This window comes from Macaca nemestrina, chromosome 16, assembly GCF_043159975.1.
Source record: "Macaca nemestrina isolate mMacNem1 chromosome 16, mMacNem.hap1, whole genome shotgun sequence".
NCBI classification, from domain to species: Eukaryota; Metazoa; Chordata; class Mammalia; order Primates; family Cercopithecidae; genus Macaca; species Macaca nemestrina.
The window spans coordinates 88,500,198-88,514,700 of record NC_092140.1 but is presented as its reverse complement, the minus strand read 5'-3'; the positions used below and the strand labels follow the sequence as shown (position 1 = coordinate 88,514,700).

The 14,503-nt window shown below is 38.1% G+C and overlaps 1 long non-coding RNA gene across 1 annotated transcript in view; it reads right to left on the bottom strand.

The window, feature by feature from the left end:
* The window catches only part of LOC139359128 (uncharacterized), a 282,971-nt gene that overhangs the window by 84,704 nt on the left and 183,764 nt on the right, over positions 1–14,503 (bottom strand). Inside the window, exons 6-7 of the long non-coding RNA XR_011614886.1 lie at positions 3,672–5,132; positions 1,083–1,184 (exon numbers count right to left, since the gene is read on the bottom strand). This is a non-coding gene — a long non-coding RNA (uncharacterized lncRNA). The remainder of the gene's footprint in view (positions 1–1,082; positions 1,185–3,671; positions 5,133–14,503) is intronic.

The window sequence follows — 14,503 nt, the reverse complement described above, 5'->3', positions numbered from 1 at the left end:
TTAGTTGTTTTGCTTTTTGTTTTTTGTGCGTGTGCATTTTTTTTTAAATTCTAATGAATCCATAAAAATTTATCCACATATGAAGAATTCATAATGAAACAAACTTATTGCAGCTGATTCATGATTCTTCATGGAATTGAAATAAAGACTTGGCTTTAGAGATCTTCCAGAACTCCCGACTAAAACAAAAATAAATTACTTCTAAATTATCTATATTATTTGCCTTCATAGTTGTGTGATGATTGCAGGATCTCGGGGCAGTCTCCTTGCAAATGCGTCTAGTCATGTTCTTGGATGCCTTTATTTATTAAATAATCTATTATACTCAATTTAACACACATCTCTCAAGTATGTGTACCTGGCTCTGTGATAATTGTGAAGGATTAACAAGACAACAAAATATAGTTGACTCTTCAACATGAGTTTGAACTGTGTGGATACACTTATGGTCAGATTTTGTTCAATAAAAGTTACACCTAGTGTGCCTATCTCTCCTGCCTCTTCTTCTACCTCTTCTACCTCTTCTTCCCCTGAGACAGCAAGACCAACCCCTCCTCTTTCTCCTCCTCCTCAGCCTACTCAATGTGAAGAGGATAAGAATAAAGAGATTTTGTGATAATCCTTTTCCACTTAATGAATAGTAAATATATTTCCTCTTTCTTATGATTTTCTTAACAACACTTCTTTTCTCTAGCCTACTTCACTGTGAGAATACAGTTATACTACACACAATACACTAAGTAAATATATGTTAATTGATGGTTTATATTATTGATCAGACTTCCAGTCAACAGTAGTCAATTAGTTAAGCCTGGGGGGAGTCAAAAGTTATACACAAATTTTCAACTGTGTGGGGTGTCAGTGCCCCTGACTCCTGAGTTGTTCAAGGTTCAACACTATGGTCTCAAGTAGCTCACACTCAGGTTGACAGATAGTAAAGTCCACATTACAACAGAATTTGGCAAGTGCCCTAAAATCAGAAGAAATGGGATTCTAGGAGAGAAGCAAAAGGAAGTTCAATTTCTGCTACATGTAGCTAAAATCACCTTCCCCCAAACGTACATACTTTAGATAAGTCATACCTTTCAGTCCAGAGGAAATAAGCATCTCTTCCATGCAAGGGGTTCTTAAATTTTGTTATTACTGTTATTTGTTTGCTTTCTTGCTTGCTTTTATCTTTTGGCCTAAAAGATAACACATCAATGTCACCATCTTCTACTAAATATCATCAACTGTTTCTCAACTTAAAGATACCTGCATCTTATTTATTCTCTTTTGAATATACATTTTGTTTCAAGATCCTCCTTTACTGGGTATATACACAAAGGATTATAAATCATGCTGCTATAAAGACACATGCATGCGTATGTTTATTGCGGCACTATTCACAATAGCAAAGACTTGGAATCAACCCAAATGTCCATCAATGATAGACTGGATTAAGAAAATGTGGTACATATGCACCATGGAATACTATGCAGTCATAAAAAAGGATGAGTTCTTGTCCTTTGTAGGGACATGGATGAAGCTGGAAACCATCATTCTGAGTAAACTGTCGCAAGGACGGAAAACCAAACACCACATGTTCTCACTCATAGGTGGGAATTGAACAATGAGATCACTTGGACACAGGGTGGGGAACATCACACACCGGAGCCTGTCGTGGGGTTGTGGGAGGGGGGAGGTATAGCATTAGGAGATATACCTAATGTAAATGACGAGTTAACGGGTGCAACACATCAACATGGCACATGTATACATATGTAACAAACCTGCATGTTGTACACATGTACCCTAGAACTTAAAGTATAATTTTAAAAAAATACAAAAAAAAAAATAAAATAAATAAAATACTTTAAAGTTTTTGGAAAAAAAGATCCTCCTTAAAACATGATTAACAAAAGTAAACACAATACTACGTTAAAATATGAATAATATAATGCTATAAACACAGTTATAGATAATACTTTTTTCTGTAGTTAGGGTTGTAATGCTATACTCAACCAAATTTTTTCTTTGCAATTATTTGTTAGGTGTAGTAAGACCATGTAAGTCCAGTGAATTTTTGTTTGTTTGCTTGCTTTAAAAAAATAATTATTTATTTCTATTAGATTATGGTGTATTTTAATCTGTTCAAATATTTTACAACTAAATTCTGACACCAAACATTAACTCTTCTATCAGATTTAGAGATTTCATTAAGGTTACTTCTATTTTCATTCAGACAATAATAAAAATGCCGATTCATATAAAGTTAAGTACAGGATCTTCTGGAATTCTGGGGTAGCATAAAATAAATGTCTCCAGAGAAATACTTACCAACTGTTTGCTGTTGAAGAAACCACTCCAATTTAAGGCAGTGAATACTAAAGGGGTCCCTGAGACTCAAATTGAACTTTTTAAGACTCTCATCTTTTTAATTCTCTTACAGGTATTTTCATTTCATGAAAACCTGCGAGATAGATACAAACCTGCGAGATAGATCTATTATTAAGCTATTTCACCAAAAAGGAAAATGAGATCTGCGTAACTTGGCTAACTTGCATGGTCATGCAGTTGATTGACGGACTAAGAGACTCAAAGGTGATCCATTGATTTTAATTCCCAGGAAACAATTATTCAGTCATTTATCATCCACCAGATTGTTCTATGACTATATGTCGGTGATGTTTGAAGAAATTTTAATATGGATTTTTCCAATCAATACTAACACTACACAACCTGAATGGCTAAAACTTTAAAAATTGGAAAAACCAAACACTAGCAAGAACATGGGGTCAGGGAAACTCTAATGCGTGGTGTGGTGGAATGTAACATAGAATATTTTCCTTCACTTTGAAGAAGGGGCCTGGGATTTTACATTTGATACATAAAATCATGTATACTGGCTGGGTGCGGTGGCTCAAGCCTGTAATCCCAGCACTTTGGGAGGCCGAGACGGGCGGATCACGAGGTCAGGAAATCGAAACCATCCTGGCTAACACGGTGAAACCCCATCTCTACTAAAAATACAAAAAACTAGCGGGGCGAGGTGGCGGGCGCCTGTAGTCCCAGCTACTCGGGAAGCTGAGACAGGAGAATGGCGTGAACCCGGGAGGCGGAGCTTGCAGTGAGCTGAGATCCGGCCACTGCACTCCAGCCTGGGCGCCAGAGCGAGACTCCGTCTCAAAAAAAAAATAATATTAATAATAAAATCATGTATACCAAATATTTTCACTGTAACCAAGGAGTTTCCTGCCTAGGAATTACTCAAGAAAATTGGAAAACAACGCACAAAAAAAAACGTTTGTAATGAGAATATTCATGAAAGCTTTATTCTTTGTAATGAAAAACTGAAAATTGTCCAAGTGCCTACACAGAGAGCAATAAACTGTGGCGTATTCATACTGAAATATGACTCAGTAATAAAAAGGAAAGAGCTACTGATAAGCGAAAAACAAGGATGAATCTCATAAATATGCAGAGTGAAAGATGCTTTCCCAGAAGGTAATGTATAGTTAAAAAAAAAATTGCATTCCTCTATTTTATTGAGAAAAAGGAAGTTATACTCTATACCATAGTTTGCTATTAATAAATTCATACTGGCACCTAGCATGTGTTTTACTCTTTTCCAAGGACTACTCTGAAACAATCTAAGTAGCTGACATCAAGTTCTCACACATATGTTTTACCTTTTTTTGAAAACTGAATTATTTCCCTGGATCCTAGTCACCTATCTCATTCTTCACGGTTTTCAGCCATTGCCAAACCGGGTTCTAGCCATTCTTTCCTTCTGTGCTCGGGTATTTGGCCTGGAGGTCTCTGAGGTGGAGGTTCTGGCATTGAGATCTCTCTCGTTACTTCCTCAGCTCCATGGGTCTTAAACACCATCTTATCTTCCTTTAACAGTTTCAGTGAGACGAACTCCCTGCATGAACAGGACAAAAGCAAAACAGCAGTTAAGTTGTTCTGTTAACATTATACCATCTGTTGCAAGGAATGGAACTCTCTCTTCCTTGTTCCTCTTCCTGTTTTGAACCTAGTAAAAGTGTTCTTTTTATTGTTCCTAGCATATTTTCCAAGGCTCAGATTATTTTTTATTAGCCTTCTTGGCACTGTTACAGTTTCATGCAACTCTTAAATTTGTATTTATGTGTGAGCGCCTTCTCCTTTTTTTTTCTTCTTTCTAAATGTATAATCATCAAAGAATCCCCCAAAGTCACAGAGCTTTCTTCAGATAATATCCGATTTTCTTCTCTTGAGACTTTTTTTTAATACAGACTCTAACAATGCAATTCCTCACTATTTCTCTACATTTTTTTTTCCTGAAAAACAAACAAAGACCAACTGTGATTGGAAACTTGAATGGGTATATGCAGTCAGAATTGGAGTGAACTATGATAAATAGAACACTTTCATAACTATACTTCCCACCACTACTCACCATTCAAACTAACGATGTGACATTTTCTCTCTCAAATGATAACATAGTCTGTTAGTTTTGTGATTTCTTGGTGAATTATTTCTTTCTCTGACAATAACTAGGGAATTTTCCACATAACAAGACAGGAGTTAACTATGTGTTCCTATGAAAATAGTCTATGGAGTGTTCCAAGAAAATAAATGCACACGATGTTAACATAATTTAAACAACAAAAATAGAATAATGATGTTAAATTCCTGTTTTGTGTACCTGAAGGTCATAATTGTTCTAAATACTGTGTACCAGGGTCATGGTATTATTTTCAATGACATGACATGTGTTGGATTATGTTCAGGATTAAATATTAACATTATAGAGATTGTGCAGAATTACATGAAACAGAAAGTTAAATAATGAACAAATAGGCAGTATAGGGCAAGGAGTGGTAAGACTCCTTTTTACTCATGCTAAACAGAGACTCAGGTAAAATCCGTGGGCAGGATTTAAACTTTTCAGTTAATGTGTGACGTGGTTTGGGACATAGCAATTTCATTAAAATTTAGATGAACGAAGTCCCTCCTACCTCCTACCTCCACAGTGACATATCCAGTTGTATGTGTCTCAAATACACCACCACTTCCTCCATGTAGGTAATTGCAATTGCTACCATAGCCTGCTGCTAACTGGCATCTCAAGCATCAGTGTCTCCATGTTCTGTCTCTCCACAGTGCTTGAGAGAATAAATATGAACAGAATTCCCAAGTGGGCATCTTTTCACAACCTTTAAGCAATTTCTTATCCTCTATCAACAATTACATTCCATGTAGCCTGCTCCGTAGACACTCTGAGCTTTTTCCTTTAACACAGTTAAACATACACATAGTTAAACATATACATAGTCAAACATTGCTATCGTTTGACATTACAGGGGTAGTCTCGCAATAAGAAAAGACAAATTCATGTTGTTCTTAGAAAAGGGTGAAACACCTATCACAAATGCTTCTGAAATTTCCATTATTTTGAGCAGTACCATTATTGTCATCAATATAAAGGCACTGAGTTTTCTTCAGCATTTCTTCTCCCCTAGAGATGGACTGAGAACTTATAAGGAGAAACTTATATGCGTAGACGTTTGGGTCTGATCACTCATGGGAGCTGGGGTGTACTGAAAAGAGTACACTCTCTGCCCTGCTCCTTTTAAGCCATTTGTAAAGACAGGTTGTCATATAGTGGTCCAGTTCTACCAATGATTTGGAGAATAGGTCCATACGCTTTTCGGTTTCTATATTAGGAAATCTATTTGCCTGCAAATAAAAGAACTGCCTTAATTTGGCACTTCCTCTGTAATGAAAATGTAATTATATTTCCATATATCTTCTATTTTATTTATATTCATTAATTGGCCCAGAAATTAAATGAATAACATGGTTATTTAATGGATTCTCTTTCAATCCCCATTTCTCACTTGTTTTCCATAAATGTTGCAGATAGTGCAGATAGTATATATTCCCTCATATATTATTATATGTTCTTTACAGTTTTCCTGCAATTTTGGTCTTTCTAAATCTCTCTCTGTCTCTCTGTCTCTCTGATCTCCCTCCCTCCCTGCCTCCTCTCCCTCTTTCTCTCTCTCCCTCTTTCTCTCTCTCTCCCTCTCTCCTTTCTCTTTCCTTTTCTCATGATTATTTAACAGACAATTTGTACTGGATGCACCACGTGGCAAAGTCTGACACTGTAAAATAATATATCTTGGTTCTTCCTGTGTGAAACACTATTTTTGGATTTATAATTATATAAAAGTCTGAAAGAAGTGAATATTATCTCTTTTTTATTTCTAAAATGTTTGTTTCTGAAAGTGTAAAAGAGGATTGATGCTATTTAACTTATCTCAAGTTAATATCAATTTTAAAAATGTGCAAAAATTGAGGTCAAAATAAAAGGTTGTATGCCTGTAAAGAAATTGACAAACAGATTGCTCCTTCAGCATTGAAAGTATCTCAAAACAAATAGATGGGATTTCCATTACGACCTGTGAAAGGTTACATGAGAGTTCACTCCCACTATAAACATCAAAAACATGGACAAGATATATGTGAAAAGAAATATTTTCAGATGTTGGAAAACATACCATGCAGTGCTGTAAACTCTGAAGGAAGAAAAACAAGAAAAATGAGTTCTGCGAGTTCAGTTTTTAGGTTTCAATATAGGAAAGCAGAACGCAAACAAAGACTGGTTGCACTGAGTTGAAGGGACAACAATGGCAGTCCAGGTAGAATGTGGCAGCTAGAATTTGTGACAGTGCCACCCAAGAGGAGAGAGCCATTCCACAGAAAGATAGAGCTCTAGCTTTCTGCAGTTATTCATTCCAAAAATTCTTTGGTTGAATGCTGAGATGCACATATGTGGGATAAAATTTCACAGGATATAGGAAATAATCAATAAAAAGCAGAAAACTGGATAATTAATTAGAGCTCAAATAAGACTGAAGTAAGCTGAACTCCTACCAGCCAGAGTAGACAGACCACATTATGCAAGGGGCCCTGGCTAGAATGCTCAGAAAAGCATTGCTTTAATGGAAAATTCATAGACTGAGGGGAAAATATGCATATATCTGATAAAGAACATGTATCAAAAATATACAAAGAACTCCTGAAACTCAACAGTAAACAAGCAAGCAACACAATTAAAAGATAGACAAAAGATCTGAACACACACCTCACCAAAGAAGATACACTGGTGACAAATAAACATATTAAAAAGATACTCAATATTATATATCATTAGGGAATTACAAATTAAAACAACAATGAGATACCAGTAAACACCTATTAAAATGGCTAAAACTCAAAACCCTGTGTGTTAGTTTGCTAGGGCTGCCATAACCAAGTATGGATGGCTCAAAAAACAGAAATCTATTTTCTCCTACTTCTGAAGACTAGACGTCCAAGATAAGGTGTGAGCAGGGTTAGTTTCTTTTGAGGCTTCTCTCTTTGGCTTATAGATGTTCACCTTCTCCCTGTGCCTTCTCACAGTATTCCTTCTGTGTATTTGGATCTTCTCTCCTTATAAGGATACTTCATTGAATTAGAGCCCACTCTAATTACCTCATTTTGTTCTAACTACCTTTTTAAAGACCCTATCTCCAAAAACAGTCAGATTCTGATATACTGGTTGGTAGAACTTCAACACATGAATTTTAGGGGAGCACAATTCAGTCAACAGCACCCAGACAACAACAAATGCTGGTAAAGATGTGGGGCAACGGGAACTCTCACTCATTGCTGGTGGGAATGCAAAATGGTACAGCTGCTGTGGAAGACAGTTTGGCAGTTTATGACAAAACAAAACATATTTTTATGTGATCTAGCAATCATGCTTCTTGGTATTTATCAAAATGTGTTGGAAATTTATGTCCACATGAAAATCTGCACACGGATGTTTATAGCAACTTTATTCATAGTTACCAAACTTGGAAGCAACCAAGAAGTCCTTGGTGAATAGATGAATAAACTGTAGTACATCCAGACAGGGATGTACACAGCACTAAAAGGAAATGAGCTATAAAGGCATGAAAAGATGTAAGAAACCTTAAATGCATACTGCTAAGTGAAAGAAACCAATCTGAAAAGGCTACACACCATATCATTCCAACTATATGACATTTTGGAAAAGGCAAAACCATAGAGTAAAAAGATTAGTGATTGCCAGTGGTTGATGAGAGAGAAGGAGGAATGAATAGGGGAGCAGGGAAATTTTAGGAAAGTGAAACTATTCTGCATGATAATATTGTCATGCGTGAAAAACCCATAGAACTACATAACACAAAGAAACTGTGCCATAAACTGTGGAATTGAGTTAATGATAATGTTTCAGTATTGGTTCAACAATGGAAATGAATGTACTGCAGCAATGCAAGATTGAAATACTAGAAGAAATTGTGTGTATGTGTTAAGGGAAAAGGGATAAATGGGGACTGTACTTTCTCTACAATTTTTCAGTAAACCTGAAAGTGCTTTAAAAAATAAAGTCTAGGCCGGGCGCGGTGGCTCAAGCCTGTAATCCCAGCACTTTGGGAGGCCGAGACGGGTGGATCATGAGGTCAGGAGATCGAGACCATCCTGGCTAACACGGTGAAACCCCGTCTCTACTAAAAAATACAAAAAACTAGCTGGGCGAGGTGGCAGGCGCCTGTAGTCCCAGCTACTAGGGAGGCTGAGGCAAGAGAATGGCATAAACCTGGGAGGCGGAGCTTGCAGTGAGCTGAGATCCGGCCACTGCACTCCAGCCTGGGTGACAGAGCGAGACTCCGTCTCAAAAAAATAAATAAATTAAATAAAAAATAAAAATAAATAAATAAAGTCTATTTTTAAAATACTAAAACATTAAAATGAAAACAAAGTGCTAATTTTGATATATGAACTTAGAAAAGTGGTAGGATACAATGGATTTTTTAAATTACTATATTCCTATATACCAGCAATCAATATTTTGAAACTGAAGTTTTTTCATCAGTGTGACCTGGATGTGAGACATGGAGTCAAAGGATATCATTTTGGAGCTTTAAGATTTGATTGCCCTGTTGGATTTTGGACTTGCATGGGGCCTGTAGCCACATTATTATAATCATAACACAGGAATAAAGATCATAACACAGGAAAATTTTCATTAAAATCATAACACAGGAATAATTGTCAAACAGTATATTCAAGATCTGTACAGAAAAAAAAAAATAACTATAAAATTTCACTTAGACAACGTATTATCTGTCTTCATGTTACTGATAAAGACATACCCAAGGCCACGTGTGGTGGCTCATGCCTATAATCCCAGCACTTTGGGAGGCCAAGGTGGGTCTATCTCCTGAAGTCAGGAGTTCAAGACCACCCTGACCAACATGGTGAAATCTCATCTCTACTAAAAATACAAAAATTAGCCAGGTGTGGTGGTGGGCACCTGTGGTCCCAGCTACTTGGGAGGCAGAGGCAGAATTGCTTGAAGCTGGGAGGTGGAGGCTGCAATGAGCCAAGATCAGGCCATTGCTCTCTAGCCCAGGCTACAAGAGTAAAGCTCTGTCTCAAAATAAATAAATAAAAATAAATAAAAAATAAAGACATACCTGAGACTGGGATATTTATACAGGAAAAAGGATTTAGTGGACTTACAGTTCCACATGTCTGGGGAGGCCTCACAATCATGGTGGAAGGCAAGGAGGAGCAAAGGCACGTCTTACATGGATGGCAGCAGACAAATAGAGAACTTATGCAGGGAAACTCCCCCTTATAAAACCATTAGATCCCATGAGACTTATTCACTATCATGAGAACAGCATTGGAAAGACCAACCCCCATGATTCAATTACCTCCCATCAGGTTCCTCCCACAACACATGGGAATTCAAGATGAGATATGGGTGGAGACACAGCCAAACCATATCATTCTGCCCCAGCCCCTCCCAAATCTAATGTTCTCACATTTCAAAACCAATCATGCCTTCCCAACAGTCCCCCAAATTCTTAGCTCATTTCAGCATTAACTAAAAAGTCCCCAGTCCCAAATCTGAGACAAGGCAAGTCCCTTCTGCCTATGAGCCTGTAAAATGAAAAGGAAGTTAGTTACTTCCTAGATACAATGGGGGTACTTGCATTGGGTAAATATAGACTTTCAAATGGGAGAAATTGGCCCAAACAAAGCGGCTACAGGCCCCATGCAAGTCCAAAATCGAGCAGGGCAGTTAAAGCTTAAAGCTCCAAAATGATAGCCTTTGACTCCATGTCTCACATCCAGGTAATGCTGATGCAAGAGGTGGGTTCCCGTGGTCTTGAGCAGCTCCCACCCTGTGGCTTTGCAGGGCACAGCCTCCCTCCTGGCTGCTTTTATGGGCTGGCATTGAATGTCTGCGGCTTTTCCAGGTACACGGTGCAAACTGTCAGTGGATCTACCATCTGGGGTCTGGAGGACGGTGGCCTTCTTCTCACATCTCCTCTTGGTGGTGCCCCAGTAGGGATTCTGTGTGGGGGCTTCCATCCCACATTTCCCTTCTACACTGCCCTAGCAGATATTTTCCATGGAGGACCCCACCCCTATGGCAAACTTCTGCCTGGACATCAAGGCATTTCCACACATCCTCTGAAATCTAGGCAGGGGTTCCCAAACTTCAATTCTTGACTTCTGTGCACTCACAGGTTCAACACCATGTGGAAGCTGCCAAGGCTTGAGGCTTGCACCCTCTGAAGGAACAGCCTGATCTGTACCATCCCCTACTTTTAGTCATGGGTGGAGTAGCTGGGATGCAGGGCACTAAGTCCCTAAACTACACGCAGCAGAGGGACCCTGGGCCCAGCACATGAAATCATTTTTTCCTCCTAAACCTCCAGGCCTGTGATGGGAGGGCTGCTATAAAAGTCTCTGACATTCCCTGGAGATATTTTCCTCAATGTTTTTGTGATTAACGTTTGGCTCCTCATTACATATGCAAATTTCTGCAGCCAGCTTGAATTTCTCCTCAGAAAATGGGATTTCCTTTTCTATCACATTGTCACGCTGCACATTTTCCAAACTTTTATGCTCTGTTTTTCTTTTAAAACTGAATGCCTTTAATGACACTCAAGTCACCTCTTGAATGCTTTGCTGCTTAGAAATTTCTTCCACCAGATATCCTAAATCATCTCTCTCAAGTTCAATGTTCCACACATCTTTAGGTCAGGGGAAAAATGCTTCCAGTTTATTTGCTAAAATGTAACAAGAGTCACTTTTGCTCCAATTCCCAACAAGTTTCTCATTTCTATCTGAGACCACCTCAACCTGAATGTTATCTATATCACTATCAAGATTTTGTGCAAAGCCATTCAACAAGTGTCTAGGAAGTTACAAACTTTTCCACATTTTCATGTCTTCTTCTGAGCCCTCCAAACTGTTCTAACCTCTACCTGTTACCCAGTTCCAAAGTCGCTTCCACATTTTTGGGTATCTTTTCAGCAATGCCCCACTCTTCTGGTACCAATTTATTGTATTAGTCTGTTTTCATGCTGCTGATAAAGACATACCCCAGACTGGGTAATTTATATAGAAAAAGGGTTTAATGGATTACAGTTCCACACAGCTCAGGAGGCCTCACAATCATGGCAGAAGGCAAGGAGGAGCAAGTCATGTCTTACATGGATGGAAGCAGGCAAAGAGAAAGCTTGCACAGGGAAGCTCCCATTTTTAACATCATCGGATCTTGTAAGACTTATCCACTATCATGAGAACAGCCTGTGAAATACCTGCCCCCATGATTCAATTACCTCCCACCAGGTTCCTCACACAATATGTGGGAATTCAAGATGAGATTTGGGTGGGGACACAGACTATATGAGACAAATAAAATATAAACTAAATATATGCTATGTTCATTGGTAGAAGACTCAATACTATCAACATGTCAATTTGTCCAGAGTAATCTGTGGATTTATGAAATTTAAAAACTGCAGAGATACTTTTGAAGAAATTAACAATCTTGCTTTAAAACTTATGTAAAAATGGAAATGACATAGAGTTGCCAAAATAAAATAAAATAAAAAGGTAAAAACAAAAATTGAAGCATTAATTGTACTTTAGATGAAGTTTTGCTGTGTCGCCCAGTACAGTGGTGTGATCTCAGTTCACTGCATGTCTGCCTCCTGTGTTCAAGTGATTCTTGTGCCTCACCCTCCCAAGTGTCTGGGACTACAGGCATGTGCCACCACACCTAGAAAATTTTTGTATTTTGCCATGCATGGTGGCTCATGCCTGTAATCCCCACACTTTGTGAGGCTGAGGCGGGTGGATCACAAGGTCAGGAGATCGAGACCATCCTGGCTAACACGGTGAAACCCTGTCTCTACGAAAAATACAGAACATTAGCTGGGCAGGTGGAGCATGCCTGTGATCCCAGCTACTCAGGAGGCTGAGGCAGAAGAATGGCATGAACCCAGGACATGGAGCTTGTAGTGAGCAGAGATTGTGCCACTGCACTCCAGCCTGGAGCGAGACTCTGTCCCCCACCAAAAAAAAAAAAAAAAAAAAATTTATTTTTAGTAGAGATGGGGTTTCACCTTGTTGGCCAGGCTGATCTTGAACTCCTGACCTCCTGACCTCAAGTGATCCACCCACCTTGGCCTCCCTAAGTGCTGGGATTACAGAAACAAGCCACCACGCCTGGCCAGTTTACTGTACCTTTAAGACTAATTATGAAACTATATTAAGCAACATGATGTGGTATTGGCATACAGATTAACTTTAGGTAAACAGAATAAAACAGAGTTTGGAAAGAGATTTTTTACTTACATAGACAACTGATTTTCACTAAGTTGTCCAGGTAATTAAATGAAGACAGAATAGTCTTTCACAAATTCTGTGGGAAAATTTTTGCATACGAAAAAATAAATACTGTCACTTATTTCACAACATAAACAAAAATCTGTGCTAAAAGAATCATAGATCTACAACTAAAAATTAAAACTATGAATTAGTTTTAGGCTCCTACCTACTGCATGGAGTGGGAGACCTGGGTCTGCAGCTGCGGTTTGGGTAGCTGCAACTGCTCCTGGGGAGCTTCTACCCCAACACGATAGGGGTGGGGCTCCCACTGGCTCCACGGAGTATGCAGCCCCAACTGTGCCTCCCTGCTGCATGCAGCCAGCATGATGGCTGCGACGATCTCTCTGGAGCAGCCACTTCCATCTTAAGGATGGTTGCAGCAGATTGACCACAAATGGACATAAGGGAGCTTTTCAGGGTGATGGAAATATTCGATGATTTATTTGTGGTTATGTTTACACTGTCACAATATATTTGTCAAAACTCACCAAATTGGACTCTTCAATTAAGTGAATTTTATTGTACAAAATGTATAACTGCCAATATAATTAAATAATATAGATTATAAAAAACAATAAAAAGTTCTGGTACTACCTGTGAGCCAGCTGTGTTTTGAAATTATTCATTCTCCTATATTTCATCTATAAAATGTCAATAAGATTGCCTTCTTCATCTGCTCTATCTTTAAAAATTTTGTTTCAATTTTTACCTAATGAACCTTTCATGAATGTGCCTTATAAACTAAAATACTCCTTTAAACGTGTTTTGATTATTGTGTAATACGAGTAGTCAGATGTTACATGAGTAGTTGAATAAGATACTTTGGGCTATGTTTGTGCTAATGGGAAAAGATGGCTATGTGGCAATCATTCATTTTCCATTTATTTCTCACATTCATAAAACTGTTCTATTACAGCCACAGTCATTATTTTCAAACACCTTCATCTCTGAATGCCTGTCATCATTTCCTTTCCAATTGATTTGAGTTAGGTCCTTGTTTTAAAAAGTTATTCCATTCGTGATCCCATTGGTTGAGAGTACCTGCTGCTTTTCCTAGGTCACCAATAACTCATCCACGGATTTCCTTTCGTTTAGTGAGCAAATGTTGAACCCCTACAGACAGGTAGGCACTGTGCTAGATTCAGGGGATACATAGGAGGATAAAACTTTTTCATGCAGTTTTTTCCCACAGAATTGCTTTTACTACACTCCAATTACTTTCCTATTTCACTGCTATAAGCTTTGTTCAAACTTCTGTAGAGAGAGAGGTGGCAGCTACAAGCAGCAATACCAAACACAATTTAAGAAAAATGAGTTGTGAAATCATTATCTTCCTATCTTGAAGTTTTTTATGATTTTGCTCATGGTGGATTAATTCAATTCACATTTAAATTAAAATTTGATTTTGTGAAGTAGCAGAACACTTTAGTTTTACATTTATGTTGTCACATTACCACATCATTTTGGAATATGAATCCAGTATTTTTTAGGGTTAAAATTTTTATTTTATTCAAATTTTAGACTCAGGTGTACATGTGCAGGTTTGTCAAATGGATGTAATGTATAATGCTGAAATTTGGGATTTCATCAAACCCATCACCCAAGTAGCAAACACAGTACCCAATGGGTAGTTTTTCAACCCTTGCTTCCAGTTTCCCCTTCCTTGGAGTCCTCAGTGTCTACTGTTTCCATCCTTATGTATGTGTACTCATTGTTTAGCTTCCACTAATAAGTGAGAACATGTGGTATTTGATTTTCTGTTTCT